The sequence below is a fragment of the Mobula birostris genome, chromosome 6, assembly GCF_030028105.1.
Source record: "Mobula birostris isolate sMobBir1 chromosome 6, sMobBir1.hap1, whole genome shotgun sequence".
Classification (NCBI taxonomy): Eukaryota; Metazoa; Chordata; class Chondrichthyes; order Myliobatiformes; family Myliobatidae; genus Mobula; species Mobula birostris.
Window position 1 is genome coordinate 115,551,112 of NC_092375.1, and position 14,727 is coordinate 115,565,838.

The 14,727-nt window shown below is 46.1% G+C and overlaps 1 long non-coding RNA gene across 2 annotated transcripts; it reads left to right on the forward strand.

Annotated features, from left to right (window-relative positions):
- Nucleotides 1-3,889: 3,889 nt before the first annotated feature.
- LOC140199874 (uncharacterized) lies at nt 3,890-14,412 on the forward strand. 2 transcript variants are annotated; one of them, XR_011886510.1, is made up of 4 exons: nt 3,890-4,559; nt 11,857-11,966; nt 12,063-12,180; nt 13,555-14,412. It is a non-coding gene; the product is annotated as an uncharacterized lncRNA (long non-coding RNA). The 2 variants fall into 2 exon arrangements; XR_011886511.1 differs by lacking the exon at nt 12,063-12,180 and having other exon boundaries at nt 11,857-12,029.
- The last annotated feature ends 315 nt before the right edge of the window (nt 14,413-14,727 follow it).

Genomic DNA, 14,727 nt, shown 5'->3' on the forward strand with positions numbered 1-14,727 from the left:
ACCTGACCACGGTCCGACTCTGAGTCATCCGAAAACTTCGAGCTCTGATCAGCTCTCCGTCACCGAGTACTGAGCACCATCTCTGTCCGAGCAATTCGACCTCCTTCTCGGTTGCCAAAAGCAGGCAAGGCCGGGGATTTTGAGGCCTACCCTCCGAAAGATTCCCAACCACACAGTAATGACAGCAGTGAATGGGCGTTTCAGAAATTTCTGCAGATGTTCCTCTGTGCTTTCACGTCCATTCTCCATCAAATCAGAATTGTCCACGGCCCCTACTTAATGGATACGATATCATTTCTCACCAGAGAGCTGCGCACGCGCGGCCCGCCGCCATCTTCTCCTCCCGCCTGAAACCTGAGAAACTAGAGAAACCAGCCTCCCTTCTATGGACTCCGTCTACACTTCTCACTGCTTTAGTAAAGCAGCCAGGACCCCACCCATCCTAGACATTCTCTCTTCTCCCCCTCCCATTGGGCAGAAGGTGTGAAAGCCGGAAAGCATGTACCACCAGTCACAAGAACGGCTTCTACACCGGCGTTATCACATGCTTAAGCAAATCTCTTCTGTCTGTCTGTCTGGGTACCATATCCGATGCGGACGTTGATGACCATGGTTTCCCATATAGATCCATCTCTTGTTCTTTGGATGACTTCCGTTTCCTCGATGTGTAGCCACCTGGCTAGGCTTTTGATGTACATAAGCCGAGGTCCTCCTCTAGGTTTGCTCCCCTCAATCTTTCCAGCGAGTATGAGTTTTTCTAGTTCATCTTTCCACATGATGTGTCCTAGGAATCTGAGTGGTCTTTCTCTTATTGTTGGTATGAGTGAGCGAACTTCTTGGGCTCTTCTGAGAACTTCTTCATTTGATGTGTGTGTGGTCCATGATATTTTTAACCTTCTCCTGTAGAACCATAATTCAGCTGCTTCTAGTCTCTTTTCCATTGCTGGAGAAATGGTTCAGCATTCACTTCCATAAGTCAGGATAGAATCAATGTAGCACTGCAGTATTCTGTTTTTAGTGTACGTGCTCATCTTTCTGTCTGTTAATATGGTCTTCATTTTTCGGAAAGCTTCTTTCGCCATTACTATTCTGTATTTGATATCTGTGTTGCACCTGCCATTACTTGTTATTAAGCTGCCAAGATATTTGAATTTGTTGATTTGTTTGATGTTTGCATTTCCGATCTTGATCACGCATTGTGGGATGTTTGTCTTTCTGGAGATGACCATGCTTTCTGTCTTCTTTGTGTTGATTGAGAGATCTCTTATACTAAAGATAAATGCTAAACTAGCTTGTCACGGCCCTTGCACCTTATTGTCTGTCTGCAAGATACTTTGTCCTATCTGCATCAATGGTGCTGAAGTCAAGGGGGGTTGATAACTTCAAGGACTAGTCCTCAGTCCTCGGGCCTGCATTGCAGCGAGGCATCTGGGCTCGGTTGGGAGTGGCCACTCCCATCTGTGCTGCCCTCTGGTGCCGGATCAGTGGAATTACAGGCTGGACTTCTGGGAACCACCAATTTGCAGGACTTGTCACTCAGGAACTTGGTCTAAAAATTTGCTTTCTTATGCTATTTTGTTTTTTCTTTCTCATTATTTTGAATGCATGTGTATGTTTTTGCATCTTGGCCCCAGAGGAAAGTGTCTCATTAGGCTGTATCCATGAATGACAATTCAACTTGATTTGATTTGAAGTTCTGAGGAGTGAACATCACCGGTAGGTTGTCCAGGTTCACCCATGTAGACACCATGGCCAAGAAAGCTCATCAATGCCTCTATTTCCTCAGGAGGCTAAAGAAATTTGGCCGGGGCCCGTTGACCCTCAACAATTTTTATCAACTATCTAATTTCCTGAGATTAAACTCAACAGTTGATCTGGTGAGATTTCAACTCAGGTGGAGCAGATGTTTCCAGTAATGGAGAGTCTGGGATCTGAGGGCACAGCCTCAGAATAAAGGGATCAGAGATGAGGAGGAATTCCTTCGACCAGAGAGTGGTGAACCTGTGGTGAATTCATTGGCAGTGGAGGCCAAGTCATTGAGTATATTTAAAGGGGAGGTTGATAGGTTTTTGATTAGTAAGTGCAAGAAAGGTTACAGGGAGAAGGCAGGAGAATTGGGTTGAGAGGGATAATAAATCAGCCCTGAAGGATTGCCTAGTTATGTCTCTATGTCTTAATAGTCTTTGGTTGTTAATCCAGGCCCCGGGCGTCTAGTTTGATGATTTGATTGCATAATGCTCTCACACACACACTTCCATGCTGCATGCTCCCTGTTCACAGATCACAGCTGACACAGCAACATAGCAGTTAGCACTGTGCTTTACAGCACCAGTGAACGGGATTCCAATTCTCACTCCTGCCCCTGTTTGTAAGGAATTTGTACCTTCTCCCTGTGACTGCGTGGGTTTCCTCCGGGTGCTCCAGTTCCCTCCCACAGTCCGAAGACAGATGGGTAAGGGTTAGTGAGTTGTGGGCATGCTATGTTGGCACTGGAAGCATGGCGATACTTGCGGGCTGCCCCCAGCACAATCATCAGACTGTGTTGGTCATTTCCATGCATTTCACTGTACGTCTCAAAGGACAAGTGACAAATAAAGCTAACCTGCAGATCTTTAATCTCTCCTATCCCGGCTCTTCTGCCCAATCGTGACTCTTGGTGCTCTGTCATTGGACAGTGTCAGATACACTGCTCGTGGCCAAGGCTGGTTTTGCTCGGACTATGATCTCATCACTCGTCACTGTTTAACTTTCCCAGGAAGACAAAGAGTTTGTAGCTAAGTTTAACGGTCAACAGGATGTGGTTTCAGGATGTGAGACACACACCTCCCTCCACAGGAGCACTGATCACTCCTCTGGATTCCAGTAGGATAGGGTTCTGATGTGTGTGTGTGTGTGTGTGTGTGTGTGTGTGTGTGTGTGTGTGTGTGTATCTGTGTGTGTGTGTGTGTGGTGTATCTGTGTGTGTCTATGTGAATGTGTATGCTTGTGTGTGTGTGTTTTTTGTGTGTATGTATACATTAGTGTAGGTTTGTGTGTATTTCTGCGTGTATATACTTCCCCCAGGTAGGTATAACCACCCTCCCAAAATACTGAAAACCGAGTACTTATTGTTGAGGGGGATGGCCACAGGGATGCTCTCCACTCTCTGACGTTCCCCCTTTCCCTCTCCTGACAGTCACTTATTTATCAGTCTCCTGTAGCCTTGGGGTGACTACCTCCCCGTAACTCCTGTCTATCACTGCTTCATTTTCCCTAACAAGCTCATCGAGCTGCAGCTCCAGTTCCCTAACACCGTCTCTAAGGAGCTGCAGTTCGATGCACCTGGTGCAGATGTGGCCACTGGGGAGGCTGGGAGTCTCCTGGAAATTCCACAACTGAAACCCAGAACAGAACACTGGTCTGCAGACATACCCCCTATTCCCTCAAGAATTAAATAAGATATAAGGAATGAACTTACTTTCTTACCTTGCCTCCAGCTGTTCTCGATGAAACTTTGTTGAGCCAAAGCCTTACTACCCTGACTCAAGACTACTCCGACGATGACCACTCTCGGAATGACCGCTCCACTAGGCAGTACCTCTCCTTTATAGAGACTGGTCTTTTGTCAGACCAATGTGGGAATGATCCTGTTGCTTCTGTGCAGTACTCCAATCAATGACTCCCGTCGAAAAACTTGTTGTCTTTTCAACCTCTTTGTTGGACCTGCGTGGGAATGCTCCCTGTTGCATCTGCCCACTCCAGTAAACTTGAGTGTGTGTATGTATACATTAGTGTAAGCTTGTGTGTGTATGTATACATTAGTGTAAACTTGTGTGTGAATACATGAGTGTAAGCTTATGTGTGTATGTATATATATTAGTGTAAATGTATGTGTATGTATATATTAGTGTAAGTTTGTGTGTGTATATATACAGTAGTGTAAGCTTGTGTGTGTATGTATACATTAGTGTAAGCTTGTGTGTGTATGTATATATGTTAGTGTAAACATGTGTGTGTATTAGTGTAAGCTTGTGTGTATGTAAACATTAGTGTAAATTTGTGTGTATGTATACATCAGTGTAAGCTTGTGTGTGATACATTACTGTGTAAGCTTGTGTGCGTGTATACATTAGTGCAAGCTTGTGTGTATTGTGACGAAAGACCAAGTTATCAGAAGATTGATGCTGATTGGAGAGATAAGAGAGACAAAGAGAGAAGCGTTCAAAATGTTAATGAGAGAGAAGGGAGATTAACGAAAAGAGACACAGTTCCGAGTATTGTCAGACCGGTTGCTTTGAACCTGAACTGTTTGAAGTTTGATGGACAGGCGATACCCCAGCAGGGGGATAAAAAGAACAGGTTCGCTAAGGCAAGACAGACACCACAAGATCACGAGATAACGAGACCCTGAAAAAGCAGTGTGCCCCCACAAGTTTGGAGATCTGGTCGCGGGACTGAGCATAGACGCACAGGGTGAGAAGGTACGATCGGCGGGAACCTGGTGTGTGTGTCCGCCCTTGCCTGGGTGCCGGGTTCACCGCGGAAGAATGATCGTATCCGGAATGGAGGGGTCACAGTCGGTAGGTATACATTAGTGTAAGCTTCTGTGTGTGTGTGTGTGTCCTAACATCAGACCCTGTACAGGAGGGATTGGTTGATAGCTGTGCCATTATGGAACAAGGAACTCGGAGTACAAGTGTGCGGTTCACTGCAAGCGATGTCGCAGGCAGACTGGGTGGTGAAGGCGGTGGGCAGGCTGACCTTCATCAGTCAGGGTGTCATTGCTGTTGGACTGGAACCTGACAACTTGCACTCGATCCTCAATCGCAGGGAGAGCAGCTCAGTCCCTGTCACCACACTGCTCTGAAACCTGAACAAAGAAATGCCACTTGTGTACAGAATTGATTGGCTGGATACAGATATCGACCAAATGGTAACTTTGTATATGTTCAGATTCTTTATTTGCATAATCAATCATTAATCACACTACAATAATACTGGATTTAATAGTGCATAGAATCTCTCTGCTATAGGCCAATAATAGTTCAGAATTAGTAAAGTAACTGACCAAGCGTAGGTGTCAGCTGTGAATCCTTTGCCAAATGGCCCCTGTCCCAGGGGAGTGATGCTCTCAAGGACCTCTCTCACGTCTCTGCCCAGAGTTTAGATCATGTCCAACATCCGCTGCAGTTTGCGCCGAGCTGGTGGTGCGATTGTGGAACTCTGCTGCCCTATCGTGGGACAAGGGAGAAAGTCACATGGAACATGAGTACAGCACAGGAACAGGCACCTTGGCCCGAATTGTTGTGCTGAACAAATTAAATTAGTAATCAATTAAATTATATTAGAGAGACAAACAGAGGGAGACAGAGAGAGACAAAGGGGGGGGGGAGAGAGACAGACACAGAGGGAGAAATAAAGAGAAAGACAAAAAGAAAGAGAGGCACAAAAAGAAAGACACGTACATGAAGAGAGAAAGGGAGGGAGAGATAAGAAAGGGAGTGAAAGTGTAAGAGGGGAAGAGATAGACAGAGATTTAGAGAGAGGGAGAGAGAGAAGAGGAGGGATAGAGAAAGAGAAACAGAGAGAGGAGAGAGAGATGGAGAAGGGTTAGAGAGAGAGGAGAGAGAGAGTGGGGAGAGTTAATGTTTCATATTAACAACCATTTGTCCGAACTGGGAAGGTTTTAGGATTCAGAGTATGTGGGAGATGGATGGATAGGACACAGAGGGAACTTCAGTCATAGGGTGAGGTTGGTGTTGCTTTGTGGATAAGTTAAACTGATTCTCTGGTCAAGGCATTATTGACAGCAGTAAAGCGAAGGCGTTGTTAATGGTCATGGCCAATGGGTTAGACTAAAGCAACAGATAGCAGGACTGAGACCATACAACTGCTGGATTACTAAGCTGATTCTGAGAAAGACAGTTTCCTAAAGGTGAACAATTCAGTATGGAGATTTGAAGTGTTATCAGACTATAAAACCATAATGTTTAGGAGCAGAATTAGGCCATTCAGCCCATCATGTCTGATCGGTTAGTCCATCATGACATTTATTATCCCTCTCAAATTCATTCTCCTGCCTTCTCCCTGTAACCTTTGACACCCTGACGAATCAAGAATCTATCAACCTCTGCTTTAAATATACCCAATGATTTGTCAACCACAGCAGTCTGTGGCAGTAAATTCCACAGATTCACCACCCTTTGACTAAAGAAATTCCTGCTCATCTCTTTTCTAAAGAGATCTTTCACTATTCTAAGGCTGTGCCCTCTGGTCCTAGACTCTCTCACCTCTCCACATCCACTCTAGGCCTTTCAGTATTTGATAGGTTTCAATGAGATCCTAGCGAGTACAGGCCCAGAGCCTTCAAATGCTCATCATATGTTAACCCTTTCATTCCTGGGATCATTGTTGTGAACCCCCTCTGGTCCCTCTCCAATGCCAGCTCATCCTTTTTTAGATAAGGGGCCTAAAACTGCTCACAATACTCCAAGTGTGGCTGACCAATGCTTTGCAAAGCCTCAGCATTAGTCCTTGATTTTATATTCTAGTCTTCTCATTGTATTTGCCTTCCACCGATTCAACATTCAAGGAACCCTGCACAAGGACTCCCAAGTCCCTTTGCACCTCCCACTTCAGAATTTTTCTGAAATATAGTACTTAGGAAGTCTCTGTTCCTCAACCTTCTGTTGGGACACGGGAAACAGTCGGCTGGAGGAACTCATCGGGTCTGTGGGGGGAGGAACGGTCGATGTTTTGGGTTGGAACTCTGTTGGCTCCAGGGGACTGTACTGTTGGACCCTGATGCTTTTGTGATCCAAAGGTTCTTTGGAAGTCCAGAATAAGGCATAAAACTTATTGTTTAGGGCCATTATATTAATTGTTACAGGGGAAAAGAAGAAGAAAAAATTTCTGGAGAAACAAAGAAGAGAGTCAACCAAGAAGTATTTGTGGTCTTCTCCTACCAGACTAGAAGTAACAGAAATTACATTGATAACGGTTAACCAATAAGATAGCCTGATTCAAGTAATGTGGCACCCACTATTGAAACACATGAGGAGCGTTTGATGGCTCTGGGCCTGTATTCAATGGAATTCAGAAGAATGAAAGGGGATCTCATTGAAACTTATTGTATGTTGAAAGGCCTGGTTAGAGTGGGAGTCTAGGAACAGAGGACACAGCCTCAGAACTGAAGGATATCTCTAGAACAGAGGTGAGGAGGAATTTCTACAGCCCCAGGATTCAAGATTGTTTAATGTTGTTTCCACTATAAGAATGTAAAGGAGAACGACATACGAGGGTGGTGAATCTGTGAAATTCATTGCCATGGATGGCTATGGATGCCACGTCATTGGATATATTTGAAGCAGATAGGTTGACAGGTTCTTGATTAGTCAGGGCATCAAAGGTTACAGGAAGAAGGCAGGAGAATAAGGTTGACGGGGATGATAAATGGCAGAGCAAATTCAATGGGCCGAATGCCTAATTCTGTTTTGATGTCTTATGGTTTTATGCTCCATCGTGTGAAGTGATTCACTTTAGAAGGTCAAATTTGGAAGCTGAATACAGGATTAATGACAGGACTCACGCCAACATGGAGGAACAGAGGGATCTTGGGATTCACGTTCATGGATCCCTCACAGTTCCCATGCAAGTTGACGGGGTGGTTACGAAGGTGTATGGTGTTGGTCTTCATTAGTTGGGGCGGGGGGAGTTGTGTTCAATAGCCACAGGATAACATTGCGGCTCTATAAAACCCTGGTCAGATCATAGTATTGTGTACAGTTCTGATCGTCTCATAGGAAGGATGAGGAAGAGAGGAGATTTACCAGGATGCTGCCTGGGTCAGAGAGCATGTCTTATGAGGATAGGCTGAGCGAGCTTCTCTCTTTGGAGCAAAGGAAGATGAGGGGCGACTTGATAGAGGTGTACAAGATGACAAGAGGCATAGAGAGTGGACAGCCAGAGACTTTTTCCCAGGGCAGGACTGGCTAATATTAGGGGGCATGTTTTTAAGGTGATTTGGAGGCAAGTATAGGGGAGATGTTAGTGGCTGGTTTTTTACATAGAGAGTGGATGAGGGTAAAGGCAGATACATTAGAGAAAATTCAGAAACTTTTAAATGGGCATAGGGGTTATAGGAAAATGAAGGGCTATGTAGGAGGGAAGGTTGGATTCACCTTAGAGTAGGTTAAAATGTCAGCACAGCATTGTGGGCTATGGAGCCTGTACTGTTCTGTAAAGTTCTATGTTCTATGTTCTATGAAACACTGAAAAAGCCGGATCTCCCAGTGACCACACATTTTAATTCCGCTTCCAGTTCCTATTCCGACAGTGCAGTCCATGGCCTGCTCTACTGTTGTGATGAGGCCACACTCAGGTTGGAGGAACAGCACCTTGTATTCTGTCCAGCTAACCTCCAAACTGATGGGATGAACATTGATTTCTCAAACCACCACCCCACCCCCGCCACCATTCCCCTCCCTTACCTTATCTCCTGATCTGCCCATCACCTCCCTCTGGTGTTCCTCCCCCTTTTCTTTCTTCCATGTCCTTCTGTCCTCGCCTATCAGATTCCCCGTTCTCCAGCCCTGTATCTCTTTCACCAGTCAACCTCCCAGCTCTTTACTTCACCCCTTGCCCCCTCCCCCTCCCGGTTTCACCTATCACCTTGTGGCTCTTCCTGCCCTCCCCCCACCTTCTTAATCTGACTCCTCATCGTTTTTTTTCCAGTCCTGATGAAGGGTCTTGGCCCAAAACGTTGACTGTTTACTCTTTTCCATAGATGCTTCCTGGCCTGCTGAGTTCCTCCAGCATTGTGTGTGTGTGTGTGGGTGTGTGTGTGTCTGTTACATGCAGTGAAATGTGTTGTTTCGTGTCAGTGACCGACACAATCTGTCAATGTGCTGGGGGGCAGCCCACAAGGATTGTCGTGCTTCCAGTACGAGTATTGTATGCTCATAACGTGGGGACGGCACGACAGCATAGCGGTTACCATAATGCCTTATGCCAGCGACCTGAGTTCAGTTCTTGCCGATGTCTCCACATTCTCCCCGTGATTGCCTGGGTTTCCTCCGGGTGCTCTGGTTTCCTCCCACATTCTGACAATGCAAGGGTTAGTAGTTTAATTGGTCAAATGGGTGTAATTGGGCGGTGTGGGCTCGTTGGCTGGAATTGCCTGTTACAATGCTGTATCTATAAATGAGTAAATGAGCAAACGTCCAACGGCGGGAGGGGACACTGTTGGGAGATCAGTACTAAGACAGTGTCACGCTGTGGGAGGGGACACTTGGGAGATCAGTACTAAGGGAATGTCACACTGTGGGGGGGACACTGTTGGGAGATCAGTACTAAGGGAGTGTCACACTGTGAGAGGGGACACTGTTGGGAGATCAGTACTAAGGGAATGTCACACTGTGGGAGGGGACACTGTTGGGAGATCAGTACTAAGGGAATGTCACACTGTGGGGGGGACACTGTTGGGAGATCAGTACTAAGGGAATGTCACACTGTGGGAGGGGACACTGTTGGGAGATCAGTACTAAGGGATCGTCACACTGTGGGGGGGACACTGTTGGGAGATCAGTACTAAGGGATCGTCACACTGTGGGAGGGGACACTGTTGGGAGATCAGTACTGAGGGAGTGTCACACTGTGGGAGGGGACACTGTTGGGAGATCAGTACTAAGGGATCGTCACACTGTGGGAGGGGACACTGTTGGGAGATCAGTACTAAGGGAATGTCACACTGTGGGAGGGGACACTGTTGGGAGATCAGTACTAAGAGATCGTCACACTGTGGGAGGGGACACTGTTGGGAGATCAGTACTAAGGGAGTGTCACACTGTGGGGGGGACACTGTTGGGAGATCAGTACTAAGGGAATGTCACACTGTGGGAGGGGACACTGTTGGGAGATCAGTACTAAGGGATCATCACACTGTGGGAGGGGACACTGTTGGGAGATCAGTACTAAGGGAGTGTCACACTGTGGGGGGGACACTTTTGGGAGATCAGTACTAAGGGAATGTCACACTGTGGGAGGGGACACTGTTGGGAGATCAGTACTAAGAGATCGTCACATTGTGGGAGGGGACACTGTTGGGAGATCAGTACTAAGGGAGTGTCACACTGTGGGGGGGACACTGTTGGGAGATCAGTACTAAGGGAATGTCACACTGTGGGAGGGGACACTGTTGGGAGATCAGTACTAAGGGAGTGTCACACTGTGGGAGGGGACACTGTTGGGAGATCAGTACTAAGAGATCGTCACACTGTGGGAGGGGACACTGTTGGGAGATCAGTACTAAGGGAGTGTCACACTGTGGGAGGGGACACTGTTGGGAAATCAGTACTAAGGAAATGTCACACTGTGGGAGGGGACACTTGGGAGATCAGTACTAAGAGAGTGTCACGCTGTGGGAGGGGACACTGTTGGGAGATCAATACTAAAGGATCGTCACACTGTGGGAGGGGACACTGTTGGGAGATCAGTACTAAGGGAGTGTCACACTGTGGGAGGGGACACTGTTGGGAGATCAGTACTAAGGGAGTGTCACACTGTGGGAGGGGACACTGTTGGGAGATCAGTACTAAGGGGGTATCATACTGTGGGAGGGGACACTGTTGGGAGATCAGTACTAAGGGAGTGTCACACTGTGGGGGGGATGGGAGGGGACACTGTTGGGAAATCAGTACTAAGGGAATGTCACACTGTGGGAGGGGACACTTGGGAGATCAGTACTAAGAGAGTGTCACGCTGTGGGAGGGGACACTGTTGGGAGATCAGTACTAAGGGAGTGTCACACTGTGGGAGGGGACACTGTTGGGAAATCAGTACTAAGGGAATGTCACACTGTGGGAGGGGACACTTGGGAGATCAGTACTAAGAGAGTGTCACGCTGTGGGAGGGGACACTGTTGGGAGATCAATACTAAAGGATCGTCACACTGTGGGAGGGGACACTGTTGGGAGATCAGTACTAAGGGAGTGTCACACTGTGGGAGGGGACACTGTTGGGAGATCAGTACTAAGGGAGTGTCACACTGTGGGAGGGGACACTGTTGGGAGATCAGTACTAAGAGATCGTCACACTGTGGGAGGGGACACTGTTGGGAGATCAGTACTAAGGGAGTGTCACACTGTGGGGGGGATGGGAGGGGACACTGTTGGGAAATCAGTACTAAGGGAATGTCACACTGTGGGAGGGGACACTTGGGAGATCAGTACTAAGAGAGTGTCACGCTGTGGGAGGGGACACTGTTGGGAGATCAATACTAAAGGATCGTCACACTGTGGGAGGGGACACTGTTGGGAGATCAGTACTAAGGGAGTGTCACACTGTGGGAGGGGACACTGTTGGGAGATCAGTACTAAGGGATCGTCACACTGTGGGAGGGGACACTGTTGGGAGATCAGTACTAAGGGGGTATCATACTGTGGGAGGGGACACTGTTGGGAGATCAGTACTAAGGGAGTGTCACACTGTGGGAGGGGACACTTGGGAGATCAGTACTAAGGGAGTGTCACACTGTTGGAGGGTGACACTGTGACAGTATGAGGGGCAGTAACGAGGGAACATTGCACTGTTCCACTGATCTTTTCACTTATCCACATGTTGGAGAAAGATAAAGAGATTAACTTTATTTGTCACAGGTAGATTGAAACATTTGAAACATACAGTGAAGTGCGTTGTTTGTGGTGTTTCAGGGCCAGTCCGCTCGTGTCACCACACTTCAGGTGCTAATACAGAGTGTCCACAACTAACTGTCTTTGAAATGTGGGAGGAAATGGGAAAGTGAGATTTACAGAAATGTTGCCAGGCCTCATGGGCCTAAGTGTTCTCTTTTGTAAATTTTCTAGTATTTCCTTTTCCAAGGTAAACGGGACAATCCAGCAGCATTTCCACGATTCGTCGTCCTCTTGAATTCGATCTTGTAATTGCGTCCTCCAAGCAACAGAGCTCACCTCTGCATTCTTGCTGTTGCTGTAAGTGGAACACCCTTCTGTGGAATGAAAATGGACACCAGTGGTTGATGATCAGTAATGAAGGTAAATTTTCTCCATGGTTGAAATGTTTTACAGCCCAAACCTGCCTCAAGGCCTCTTCCATCACTCACAACATGTGACATGACTGCACCGATACCATAAAGCAGGGAAGGCGTCTCAGGCAAACTTCACTGGACAGCGTGGATCGTAATGTGTGAGTACAGTGCCTGATGTCACCATTCCCTTACCTTTTGGAAAGCCACTTCAGACTGCTTTGTCCATCGCCATTTCTTCCTGATCTGTAATGATGAACTCCAGGGGTGGAGCACAGCAGCCATGCTTGTTAGGAACCTGTTACAGTGATTGACAAATCCTAAAAAGAACCACAACTGTGATATATCCTTTGACCTTGGGGCATCCACCACTGTTTGAATTTTCTCCTTCCATTATTATTGTTAGTAATTCATTAATCAATAATAACCTCTGCTCAGAATTATCACAGCACACAGGGGAATTTTTTAGAAGGATATCACCAATTTGGGCACGCTCTCAAAAAGGCTCGCCATCCCAGTTATAGAGGAAGTGGGTGAGGCATAACAGCATTTAAAATGATCTTCAATTGGGTGGCTAGGAAAGTTTTAGAGCGATAATAGTCAAATGTGTGCAAATAGGATGAGATTAGATAGACATCCAGGTCATTCTCTCTTCTTGCTACCGCCACCAGGAAAGAGGGAGAGGAGCCCCAGGACTCACATCGCCAGGTTCAGGAACAGTTATTACCCCTCAGGCACCAGGCTCCTGAACCAGAGGGGATAACTTCACTCACCCCAAAACTGAACTTTCCCACAACCTATGGACTCACTTTCAAGGACTCTTCATCTCATGTTCTTCATATTTATTGCTTATTTATTTGTGATCATGATGATTAGTTTGTTATTTTTGTATTTGAACAATTTGTTGTCTTTTACACATTGATTGCTTATTTATCTTATTACATGCAATCTTCCATTGATTCTATTCTGTTTCTTTGTATTTACTGTGAATGCCTGCAAGGAAATGAATCTCAGGGTTGTAGATGGTGATGTATACATACTTTGATAATAAATTTACTTTGGACTTTAAACATCTTGGTCAGCTTAGACAAGTTGGGGGCAGACTTTCCACTGGCAAACCCTCAATAGGGTCTGGTGTGCTTTCTCAGTGTGTCAGAGATGACCTCGGATATAGAGGTTTATAAAATTATGAAGGGGCATAGATAGGGTGAAGTCACCCAGGTATTTTCTCTGGGGAAGGGAACCAAAAACCAGAGGACTGAGGTTTAATGTGAGAGGGGAAATATTTAAAAGGGAACTTCTTCACCCAGAGGCTAGTGAGTATGTGGAATGAGCTGCCAGAGTAAGTGGGTTGAGCCAGGTACATTAACACCATTTTGAAAGGATCTTGGACAGGTACATGGATAGGAAAGTTTGGGCCCAATACAAGCCGATGGGATTAGGTTAGATGGGAAATTTGGTCAGCATGGGTAAGTTGGGCCCAAGGACCTGTTTCTGTGCTGTGTGGCTGTCTGACTTTTCCAATATTTCTGCAGGCTCTCTGTGCTGATGATGGCAATTGCAGGACCCGTTGAAATCTGACAGCCCACCATCCGTGCCTTCCTTACTTCTGAATTTCTGAAAGGAATCATCCACATTGATGTCACAGCCAAGAGAGCTCACCAGTGCCTAAGGGGGTTAAGAACATGTCCCTGTCAACCCTCACCGATTTTTATTGATGCACCATAGAAAGCATTCTATCCAGATGCATCACGGCTTGGTTTGGCAACTACTTCGCATGGGACCACAGGAAACAGCAGAGAGTTGTGGACACAGCTCAGCACATCATAGAAACCAGCCTCCCCTCCGTGGATTCTGTCTACACTTCTCACTGCCTCAGTAAAGCAGCCAACGAAATCAAACCTTAGACAGTTTCTCTTCTCCCCACCTCCTAAAGGAAGAAGATACAAAAGCCTAAAAGCATGTCCCACCAGGTTCAAGAACAGCATCTACCCTGCTGTTATAGGACTCTTGAATGGTTCCCCAGTATGATAAGATGGATCCTTGACCTCACAATCTACTCATTATGTTTGCTTGCACTTTCTCTGTAACTGTTACACTTTATTCTGCATTGCTAATATTGTACTACCTGAATGCACTATGTAATGATTCGATCTGTGTATTACTTGTTTCATTATTTGCACAATCTGATCTTTTCTCACGCATCAGATGCTTGTTGTTCTTTGTTGTGTGGGGTTTTACGTGGATTCTGTTGCGCTTCTTTCTTCAGTGGCTGCCTGCAAGAAAATGGATATCAAGGTTCTATATGGTATACATAATAAATTTTACTTTGACTTTGATCTGTGTAAACAGTGTGTAAGACAAGTATCTCAGCACAGATATACAATAATAAACCAGGTCCAATTCCATTTCCATATTAATAAACCATCAACAAAGATGAGTGACATGGAGAGTTGTTTCCTTCCCTTCCCTTTCTGATCTCTTGTTTTGACAGCATTGAGGAAATTCTGTGTGAAATGTGTTTCCTTACCAGATTTTGCAACGATGTGATGTGTGAGGTAGTAGAACATAGAACATAGAACAGTACAGCACAGTACAGGCCAATGTCAATAATAATTCTGCTTTTCTTACTGAGTTACAATCATTGGTTTCATCGAGCTTTATCAGTTACAGAGCACAGAACACAGAGCATTACATCAGTGTAGTAA